The 10,978-nt window shown below is 64.5% G+C and overlaps 1 long non-coding RNA gene across 1 annotated transcript; it reads left to right on the forward strand.

Annotated features, from left to right (window-relative positions):
- Window positions 1–3,365: 3,365 nt before the first annotated feature.
- On the forward strand, window positions 3,366–7,525 carry LOC138987855 (uncharacterized). The gene is made up of 3 exons (XR_011464135.1): window positions 3,366–4,004; window positions 4,157–4,391; window positions 6,215–7,525. It is a non-coding gene; the product is annotated as an uncharacterized lncRNA (long non-coding RNA).
- The last annotated feature ends 3,453 nt before the right edge of the window (window positions 7,526–10,978 follow it).

Raw genomic sequence — 10,978 nt, forward strand, 5'->3', positions numbered from 1 at the left:
TCTAGCACCCTTGGGAAGGCCCCTGGAGAGGGCATTTGCACGACGAATGGGCTCCTTGGAGGGCTGTAGGCGCCCAGGAAGCTGGTGCTCCTGTGCGCGCGTGTGTGTGTCTGTGTGCGCACGAGCATGTGTGCGTGTGTGTGCATGCGCGTGCGTGTGTGTGTGCACGCGTGTGCGTGTGCGTGTGTGGGCACGCGCATGTATGTGTGTGACCTGCCTGCATTAGTCTGCAAGGGGATCCTTGCAGGCCTGCTGCTCACAGGAGCCACACGGCAGGCCCAGCCCGTCCGGCCTCACCGGTTAGGACGACGTCCCCATGCGCCGTCCCCAGTGGTAGCTGTGTCCCCAGGGGTGGCCCCGTCCCTGGGGGTGGCTGTGTTCCCTGTGGCGGCCTGTCCCTGGGGGCAGGGGACTCTGAGCAGATGTCTCCAGCATCTGTGATGGCTGAAGGCGGCCAGGCCTGGCCAGGTTGGGTGAGAGGTGGGCCGAGGGGAGAGGATGGGCGGGCAGCCGGCAGGACCTGGGAGACCAAGGTGGGGAGGAGCTGGTGGGGGTGCCGAGGGGCAGGCAAAGGTCCTCCTGGGTTAGACTGGACATGGGGGTGCCTGGCCACTACAGACATGGTCAGATGGGGCTGGAGGACCCACAGGGAGGGGAGGTCGGGAGGGGTGGGGGGCTTGCCCCAGGGTCCAGTCTCCTGTGCTGCAGGCATCTCAGTGACAATAAAAAAAAATCAAGAAGACAAGGTCTGATCTTGAATTAGAGGAGAGGAGCCCTCCAGCCCAGCCTTAAGGAGACAGTTTACATCTCTTATTGAAGCCTGAACACCTCCCCGCCCTGCCTCCCACATGGAGCGGGTCTCAGTTCGCCTGGGCTGGGAAGCGCCCTTCCCGGGTGTGGCTCTGCACACTCCCGGGGGTTCCTGGGCCTGTTAGGAACACAGAGCACCAGCCAGAGACCCACGGGCCACCCTGCTGATCCCAGGGCACCTCTGCACTCCCGAGCCTGGGGCTGGGGGCCTCGGGAGGTGGAGGGGCGACAAGCCCAGGAAATGTCTTTTAAAACAATACTTTAACTGTTAAATGCAACATCCATGCAGAGAGAGCACGGACTTGACATGGTCTTTTTTGTTGTTGTTGTTGATTCAATGTTCTAAATAAAAAAGCATTAAATTTGGGGGCTTGCATGGTGATCCAGTGGTTTAGAGTTTGCCTTCCAATGTAGGGACAAAGGATGGATCTCTGGTCAGGGAACTAAGTTCCTACATGCTGTGGGGGAGCTAAGTCCACAGGCCACAGCTAGAGAAGCCGGAGCTGCTGTGAAGACCCAGTGCAGCCAACATTTAAAAAGACAAAGAAACACTAAATTTAAGAATCAGTGTCATGAAAGTTACCCTTTATATTGTGCAGAGTGAGTTTAAGGCAAACAGAAGGGCAGTAACAATGGCACCCCCCTCCAGTACTCTTGCCTGGAAAATCCCATGGCCAGAGGAGCCTGGCGGGCTGCAGTCCATGGGGTTGCTAAGAGTCGGACACGACTGAGTGACTTCACTTTCACTTTTCACTTTTCACTTTCATGCATTGGAGAAGGAAATGGCAACCCACTCCAGTGTTCTTGCCTGGAGAATCCCAGGGGCGGGGGAGCCTGGTGGGCTGCCGTCTATGGGGTCGCACAGAGTCGGACACGACTGAAGTGACTTAGCAGCAGCAGCGGCAACCTCAGTGTAGTCCATAACTCGTGGGGGCGTGTGTGTTTTGCTCCTACCTAAGTTCGCACCAACTGAACTTGTTTTTATTTTTCTTGCGGTCAAGTGTCCACAATAGAACTCTTGCTGTGTACCGCTGAGTGTGCCGCTTGGGGGCATCAAGCAGTCCCCTTGTTGGGAGACCATCTCCCCCCACCACCTCCAGAACCTTCTCACCTTCCTGAAGGAAAGCTGTCCCCCTTACTTGCTGACTCCCCACCCCCGCCCCCAGCCCTGGCGCTCACCGCTGTCCCTTCTGTCTGTGAAGCAGGCTCCTCCAGGGACCTCGTGGAAGTGGGGCCGCACAGGACCTGCCCTGCTGACACGCTGACTTCACTCAGCGTAACGTCCTTAAGGTCCATTCACACTGCAGCGTCTGACCCTGTGTCAGGGCCCCTTTCCTCTTGAAGGCGGGCTAATATCCTGCCATGTGAAGAGACCACATTTCCTTTCCCCACGCACCTGCTGATTGACACGTGGGTCCCACCCCTGTCTGCTGTGAGTGCGGGTGTGTGCAGGCACCTGTGGGAGACTCTGCTCTCGGCTCTTATAGGCGTTACAGACCCAAGAGTGGAACCCCGGGTCCTGTGGGTCATCGGGCCCATCCCGGGAACTGCATCATTCCATGAGCAGACCCAAGAGTGGAACCCCGGGTCCTGTGGGTCATCGGGCCCATCCTGGGGAACCGCATCGTTCCATGGGCTTCCCAGGTGGCGCTGTGGTAAGGAACCTGCCTGCCAGTGCAGGAGACGCAAGAGGCCCGGGTTCCGTCCCTGGGTTGGGAAGATCCCTTGGAGGAGGAAATGGCAACCCAATGCAGTATTCTTGCTTGGAGGATCCCATGGACAGAGGAGCCTGGGGGGCTGCGGTCCATGGGGTCGCAAAGAGTCGGACACGACTGCCACCTCCTGCCAATGCTTGGCATCTGCCTGGCTCTGTTTTGGTGATGGCCATCCTGGTGGGTGCAAGGTGGGATCTCAGGGTGGGGTGTGTGTGCGTGTGTGAGTGTGTGTGTGTGTGTGAGTGTGAGTGTGTGACTGTGTGTGTGAGTGTGTGAGTGCGGGTGTGTGAGTATGAGTGTGTGTGTGTGAGTGTGTGAGTGCGTGTGAGTATGAGTGTGTGACTGTGTGAAAGTGTGAGTGTGTGAGTGTGTGTGTGAATGTGTGAGTGCGTGAGTGCATGTGAGTGTGTGTGTGTGAGTGCCTGTGAGTGCATGAGTGTGTGTGTATGAATGTATGTGAGTGCGAGTGTGAGTGCATGTGTGTGAATGTGTGTGTGAGCACATGTGAGTGTGTGTGAATGTGTGAGCACGTGTGAGTGCATGTGTGTGAATGTATGAGAGTGTGTGTGTGAGTGCGTGTGTGTGTATGAGTGTGTGTGAGCGTGAGTTTGTGTGTGTGAGCACGTGTGTGTGTGATGCATGTGTGAATGTGTATGAGAGTGTGTGTGTGAGTGCATGTGTGTGTGAGCGCGTGTGAGTGTGCGTGTGTGTGTGAGCGCATGTGAGCGCACGTGTGTGTGTTTGTGAATGTGTGTGTGTGTGAGTGTGAGTGCGTGTGCGTGTGCGTGTGTGTGAGCACGTGAGTTTGTGAGTGCGTGTGTGTGAGTGTGAGCGCATGTGTGTGTGAGTGTATGAATGCGTGTGTGAATGTGTATGAGAGTGTGTGTGTGAGTGCGTGTGTGTGTGAGCACATGTGAGCACGTGTGTGTGTGAATGTGAGTGTGAGTGTGAGTGCGTGTGAGTGTGAGTGCATGTGTGTGTGTGAATGTGTGAGCACGTGTGAGTGTGTGTGAGCACGTGTGAGTGTGTGTGTGAATGTGTATGAGAGTGTGTGAGTGTGAGTGCATGTGTGTGTGAATGTGTGAGCACGTGTGAGTGTGAGTGTGTGAGCACGTGTGTGAGTGCGTGTGTGAATGTGTGTGTGTGTGTGAATGTGTGAGCGCGTGTGAGTGTGAGTGTGTGAGCACGTGAGTGTGTGTGAGTGCGTGTGTGAATGTGTATGAGAGTGTGTGAGTGTGAGTGCGTGTGTGTGTGAGCGCGTGTGAGTGTGTGTGTGTGAGCGCATGTGAGCGCACATGTGTGTGAGTGTGTAGGTGTTTTGGCTGCACTGTACAGCCTGCAGGGTCTCTCAGTTCCCGGACCAGGGACTGAACGGTTGCCCCGGACGATGGAAGCGCAGAGCCCAGCGGCTGGACCCGGGAGCCCCAGGCTCTTCAGCACCGACGCCGTCTGGCCGTTCTCACTGTCCTGCTCACCCAGGTAGGATCCCCAACCCCCACCAACCACCCCATCTCCCCCCCAGACTCAGGGAGCAGGACGTGTCTGGAGAAACCCTCCCTGCTGCCTGCCGCTGCCGGCCCATGTCCCGCCCCCCAAATCCTGACCCCTCCTCATCCTCTGGCCCCTCCCAGGCCTCCTTCCGCCACCGCTGCCCTACAGGGGCCACAGAGACACGTATGGCTCCCCTCATCGGAGCAGCTTCTCGGGACCTGCCCCCCGAGTGCCAGATGGGCACTGCCCTCTCGCCCGGACGCCCTGGCCTCTGCTCCGTCACACCTACAGCTGGCTCCTTCAGCGTCCTGCGGTCATTGCAAGTGACCCCAAACCCTATGGCTGTCTCCCGGCTCCTGAGGGCCTGGAATCCAGGTGCGGCCACGCCCCCCAAGTCAAGGCGCGGAGCAGGGCCGCGGTCTCGCGGGACATCTCGGCCGGGGTGGCGTGGGTGTGGCTGGTCCGGGTCCTGGCTGGGGGGCCTCCCTCAGCTTCACACATGTGGGTCCCTCCACGGGTGGCCGCCGGCTCCTGCTGCCCGCTGGACGGGAGGTGGGCTGCACAAGGTGGGCCGGGGTCCAGAGCCTGCCCAGCGCTCATCACCCCCGAGTCCTTGCCACTGTCCCATCTCACTTGGATGACCCTCCCTGGCCCCCACCCCGCGCCAGCCAGCAGGGCAGCTGAGGGGCCCGCGCTGACCCAGGTCCCGCCCCCGCCGCTCTGCCCGCAGCCTGCTAGGGGACTTTTTGCCACCGGCAGCTCCCAGCCCATGGCCGAGAATCTCAGTGTTGGGGGGAGGGGGGACAGCCCGGCCCTGCAGACTTCCAGCGAGGGGCCCCGGGGGAGGACACAGGGTCTGCGTGGGTGCTGGGGTGTGGGGACCTGAGGTGCCTCGCGGCCATTAGAGCGGGGGCCCTGGGGTCCTCGTTAGGGCAGGAGACCTGAGAACCACGTTGGCCGTTCCTCCAGTCCCCGTGTGTGTGACTGGCATGGACACCTGTCCTGCTGGGGCCAGTGAAGAGTGCGCTCTTGTGGTGGGGACCCCAGGTGGGAGCTTCGTGCCCGCCAAGGGCAAGCAGTGCTCACCGTGCTCTGGGGAGGAGAGCTGGCTGAGGCCAGGCCTCTCAGCCCTGCGGGGCCCTGGTCAGTTGCCAGGCCGGCCCTGCAGCGTCTGCTGCCCCTGACTTCCTTCTGGGACTGGATGGCACGGGCTGGGCTGGCGTCCTGAGCGGAGCCGCTGGGCAGGTGCCCAGAGGCGGGAAGGCCGGTGGGCTCGGGGAAGCGTGTGTGGCCACGGTTTGAAAGTGCTGGTGTCTGTCTCCATGGAGAAAAGGGGCTGCACACAGCCGTCCCACAGGGCGGGCCGAGAGCATGTCCTCATCCAGCTCCGGGGCCGCGCCATCTCCTGCCTTTATGCAGCAAGGTCCGGGGCTTGAGAACCCTGAGAACATCGCACTGTCCCAGCGGTGGGAGGGTCACAGCACGGCCCCCACCCACAGTGGGGCCTGGGCGGTGCTGTGCCAGGCTCAGGGCTGGGGGCCGGGGGCCTGGGGAGGAGCAGAAGTGGTTACTCCCAGTGCCCCCCTGGTCTGGGCATCTGTGCTCATCACTGCAGACCTGGGCTCCATGGGGTGAAGATCCCGGTGCCCAGGGAAGCCCCGTCTCTCCAGGGCACACACGGAGGACCACAGCTGAGCTGTTAAGAGCTGGTGGGTGAGCCAGCAGCCAACCTGGAGGAGCGGCGGGCCTCAGCCGGCAGGAGGTGGGGCTGCTTTCCCCCCGCCCCGCCGCCGCAGTGTGGCCACCGCAGGGACGAAGCCTCAGTCAGGGAGGAGTCACCAGCCCACGCATCCCAGAGCAGGATCCTCTTCCTTCCGACCTGCCCTGGGGTCCTCCCCACGGGGCAGGGCAGGGCTGTAGGCAGGGGGGCCCTGGGGGGGGCGGTCCATGGCTTCTCCAGCCTCAGGGCCCCCATCCACTCACTAGACCCTGGGGGCTTCGGGGCAAGTATCTGAGAGTGACTCTAAGAGAGGATGCTGATGACCGTGGAGACCGCTCAAGGGCCCCCTGCACAGACTCGAGCCCAGTGGCCACCCGCATCAGTCCTTGGAGGTCCGCATGCCCTTGGTCTATGGTCACTGGAGGCCCCGGGTGGGGTCCCAGGGTGATTTCTCCCCCGCACACGTTTCTTCTTTCAGGAGGGAGACCTAGGCTCAGACACGGGGCAGCGGGAGCTGGTGGGGGCCGGACGGCAGAACTTCGCCTCCCCTACTCGCTGGATCAGCGAGCTGTTCTTCCCGAGTGCCTGCTTCAGGACCACGGTCAGGGCGCGTGGGACATGGCTGCCAGGGGGGTTTACTCATTTGCTCGCCGTTGAACAGAAGCACAGTGGCTGGACGGATGGAGAGAGGGAAACGTGGGTATAACGGACGTGTGGACAGACGGACACACAGATTCCCTGACTCGGGCTGACAGCCGAGCCATCTCTGGAGCCATCACCTCAAGCCAGGCGCCTGGTGCCCACTCTTCCCCACATGGCATAGGCTGGCAAGGCATCACTCCCGGCGGGGTGTCTCAGCCTGCCCATGGAGGACACGGCCACGGAAGCACGCAGAGGCCGGGACCCACAGCACTGGGATCAGTCCGAACGGAAGCCTCCACCTGGAACCTGGTCCTCTGACCCAAACCATGGGGCCAGGACCCATACCACGTGGCAGAAGGACCCCGTGAGCCTCAGCCAGCTCCCCACCCTCTGCACAGAGTCCCCCTGGCCCCCACCCCACAGGGGAGAAGCCAAGTCCTCCCAGACGTGCCCCTCCCGGTGCCCTGCTCTTGCCATCCCAGCCTGCGACCAGTGAGGGGCAGGAGTCCTCCAGGAGGGACCCTTGGTCCCTGGACACCCTGCTGTCTTCAGCCCCGACTTGTGGGGAGCGCTGGGCTGAGGGCCAGTGGGGGGATGGGGCTGTCAGGCGACATTTGCCTGGCTGCAACCCCCACAAGCTTCAGGGCAGCCCCTCCGAGCCCCTGCAGGGGCGACAGACTCGGGCACAGGGCCAGGGACATCCCGGGAATTGGCCGCCTGCAAGCCCAGGTCACTCCCCAGGCCTCAGCCCCTCCCCTCCAGTCCAGGCCTGGCATGACCCAGCTCATCACCTCCTTCTTTCAATGGCTGAACAAAGAAAGAATAAGAGAAACTCTAGATGGCTTCGGTGGGGGTCCAAACACTGTCCTACCAGCCGCCCGAGGATGGGGCTGTGTTAGGACGTGGGTGGGCGAGGGTTGACCACCGGGCCTGGACAGAGACCAGCTTCGGGACGTCCTCTAGTCTGGGGCACTCCCCGTTTGGATGGCATCGCCTCTTGCCCACCCCAGGGACGCAGATGGGTAGGCAGAGGTGGGCAGCAGATGGCACGAGAGCTATCAGGCACCTGCCCGAAGGCCAGACCCCAGGGCTCCCAGAGCCGCCGTGCACGCGACGTCCCTCCTCCCTGATGTCCCTGGACACCCACCCGCCCAACAGGACGGAGGTCACAGCCGGAGCAGGCGGACTGGCCCTGGGCCGGGGCGGGCCGCTTCTGTGTGGGCTGGGGGCGGGGAGCAGTCACCACTGCTGCCCAGCACCAGGCACCCGGTGGCACGTCCCAGCCGCGCTGGGCAGGGCAGCTCGCACAGGCCGGCTCCGGCCAGCGCCCCGGGGGAGCCAGCTGCGCCCCCGCCCCCAGCAGCTGTGAGTTGGAAGTGGGGAGGGGCGGGTGCGGGGTGCTGGTGACGGGGCCCTTCCTGTGCCGGTACACGTGTATGTGCGAGAACATGTGGGGGTGTGCTGGCACGAGGGCGAGTCACACGTGCGCACACCTGCCCACGCCGTGGCAGATCCACTGGCTGAACTGTGTGGGAACCACGGCCTAGGGAGCAGCAGCTTGGTGACTGTTGACCCCAAGACCCTAGAGGGCTCTCGGGCAGGAGGGGACCTTAGGCCGCCTTGCTGCCCCCTCTGCCCCCGCCCTTCTTCCCCACACATGGCTGGCAATGTCCTTCTCTGTGCCCCTGGGTCTTAGGTCTGAGGCTGCCCTCACGGACACCCCTGCTGGTCGTGACCTAACAGAGCCCCCACCCCACATGTGTCTCCTGATGTCAGGGGTCTGCGGTGGGGCCTGGCTGGGCTCTGCAGGAAAGCAGTAGCCGGGTGTCCGTCTCCACGTGACCTGGACGCACCTTGCTGGAGGGGCAGCCCCCAGGAGACCGACCTGACTGCGGGGCTGAGGTAACAGTGGCTTTGCCTTAAAACTGGAAGCCTGGGCCTCCGGCTCAGAGGGACACACAGACAAGGAGACGGACAGACGGGCAGCTGGCGACAGGCAGAAGCTGCTGAGAATTGGCGGAAGCTGGGCGGGTGGCCGGCGGGTGGCCCGACAGGTCCTGGAAATCCTCGCTTCCTGTTTTCCCAACAAAGGGCCTCTGTCTCCGGGGAGGCCGCTGGCCAGCATCAGCGGACGTGCCTTTTCCGTAAACAGGGTTGTTTTCTTTCTCCTCTTGGCACAGTAACAGTGGGTTCCAAGCCCCTCAACCCCGGCCCCGGGCACGACCAGCCACAGGGTCCTGTTGGGGAGACTGTCCCGGCCAGGGCCATCCCACCACTCTGTGAGCAGGGGTCGTGGCTTGACTGCCTCTGATGTGTCCCCGTGGACAAGCAGGGGCCAGGCATTCAGTGGTGCCCGTCTCCTGGGACGGGTGGGAGGGCAGGCCACCCTGGAGTCCACGAGAGCCAGAGTCAGGGGCAGGGGCTGGAGTGGGCAGGGCCCTGGGTGCAGGAGGGCAGGACGAAGCCCTCACAGGCTGGTCTCCTCAGAGGGAGCAGCCTCGGCCTCGAGCTGACTTGGGGTGCCTCCTGAGGCATTTAACCGGGTCGACACCATGGTGCCTGCACCCCCAGACGCAGGTCAGAGGGCCTCTGAGATGCCCCAGCACCTGAGTGCGGCCAAAGGGGCCGACTGGGTGTGCCCACCTCCCCCAGAAGGGAGGCCAGGCCAGACCCCCCAGGAGAGGACCAGGACACAGCTCCAGGCTCCTTGGCTTGGTGGCCTGAGGAGAGGTGGGCATGCAAACAGCGCCCTGGCCTCAGCAGGGCGGCCCGAGCGGCCCTGGAGCCGGCCAGGAGTGGGCTCAGCGCCCGGCTGGCGGCTGAGGGGCCAGTGTGCAGGCGTGTGTGGGCAATTGTGCGCCAGGAGGCAGGCGCCTGAAGGGCCTTGTGTGAGGGGCTGGGGGTTATTTATAGCAGCTCCACTGCCAGAGGAGCTATTAATAGTGAGGGTGGAGGGTGAATGGACAATATGCCTCGGTGGGGTGGGGGCGGGTGCCACTCTCTGCCCGAGACACCCGGGGCTGGTACCCCAGCCCCCACCCCGCCTGCCGGACAAGGGCCACTGTTCTCCCGGCCACAGCTGAGCCCCGGCAGCTCACCTGCGGCAGCGGTGGGGGTCCCAGGCTGGTGTTCCCGCCCCTCTCCCACCCTTCACCCTAAGGAGACCCGTGCAGATGGCGGGGGGCTGTGAGATGGGAGGGACCCCAGATGGAGGGGGGGTGCTCAGATCGGCCTTCGCACCTGGGGTCAGGGGGCAGCAAGGAGAGGGTGGAGGTGGGCTGGGGGGCGGGGGGCGTGCTGTGCGCTCGGGCATCACCTCACTTCTAGTCCGAGGCCGGGAGAGGGTGTGACAGGGCCCCAGCCGACCCTGAAGGGTGACTCTGCCTGCAGGAGGCAGAGTACATGGACGGGGGGCGGTCACCCCCGGCTCCCTGGGACCGAGGGTCACGCTCCGGGGCTGCTGTCTGAAACCACACAGGGAGCCTCAGCTCCGGGAACGAGTCGGACCTGAGCCCACGGAGGGCGCAGGGTGAAGGGGGGCCTCCGCTCTCCAGCCCCCCGGCATGGGGGCTCCTTGAGCCCGGTCACAAGTCCCACGAGGGCCCGTCGGAGCCGCGGCGCCTCTGCTCCCCGCGCGAAAGAAGAGCTGTGCGGGCCCCGGCGCTGAGGACACGCAAGACCCGGGGCGCAGAGCTCAGCGCCCGGCGGACCGGGGCTCTGCCGCCCCCGACCTGGCGTCTCCCGCCCCCGCCCTCCCCGCGCGGACCGTTTCCTGCGGGAACCCCCGTGACGTCAAGAGCAGCGCGAGCGCCCCGCCCTCGGCCACCTGGCGCCGAGCGCGTTCCGAGAAGGTCGCGGCCCAGCGCGCACGCGCCGCCCCGAAACCCGGCGTCATCGGCGCAGCCCGGCGCCCCGGGAAGGCGGGGGCCGCGGGGAGGAGAGAGGAGGGGAGGAGGGGGAAGAGCAGGGGGTAGGAGAGGGGAGGAGGGGGAGGAGGAGGAGGGGAGGGAAGGGGGGAGGGGGCGGGCCGGACGCGCGCCTTCCCGGCCGCCCCGCCCCGGACTGGCGGCCCCGCGGCCCCGCCCCGCGGCCCCTCCGGCTGGGGAGCCTGGCGGACGCTTCCGGCGCCGCCCCCTTCCCGGCACCGCCGCCCCCTTCCCGGCGGACCGAGCCCTTCCCCGCCCCGCCCGCCCTCTTGCTCCGCGAGGGGGAACTCTGGGGGCCGCGGTCAACCGTCCCGGCGGCGGGGCTGGGCGAGGGTGGGGGGCGCGGCGGGGAGCTGGCACCTTCTAGGGGCTCCCACGCGTCCCCGTCGCGGGCCCAGACACTGCGGCCCACTGGCCGGCCCTCGGAGGGCGGGGCCGGCGGACTGCGTCCAGGGAGCCTGCGGCCTGGGGGGCGCTGCTGTGGACCCGGCTGGGAGCCCTCTGGGCCTTCAGGGGAGAATGGGGCAAGGGGTCAGATAACTTTTCCCGCCGTCCCCCGTTCATTTTCGGGGACAGGCCTGGACGCAGGGCCTCCCTCCGCGGAGCCCTGCCTTGGAGCAGACCCCCGACGCCCCTTGGCTGCAGGGATGTGGGAGCAGAAAGACCCTGCTGCT

Source organism: Bos mutus, chromosome 5 (assembly GCF_027580195.1).
Source record: "Bos mutus isolate GX-2022 chromosome 5, NWIPB_WYAK_1.1, whole genome shotgun sequence".
Taxonomy (NCBI): domain Eukaryota; kingdom Metazoa; phylum Chordata; class Mammalia; order Artiodactyla; family Bovidae; genus Bos; species Bos mutus.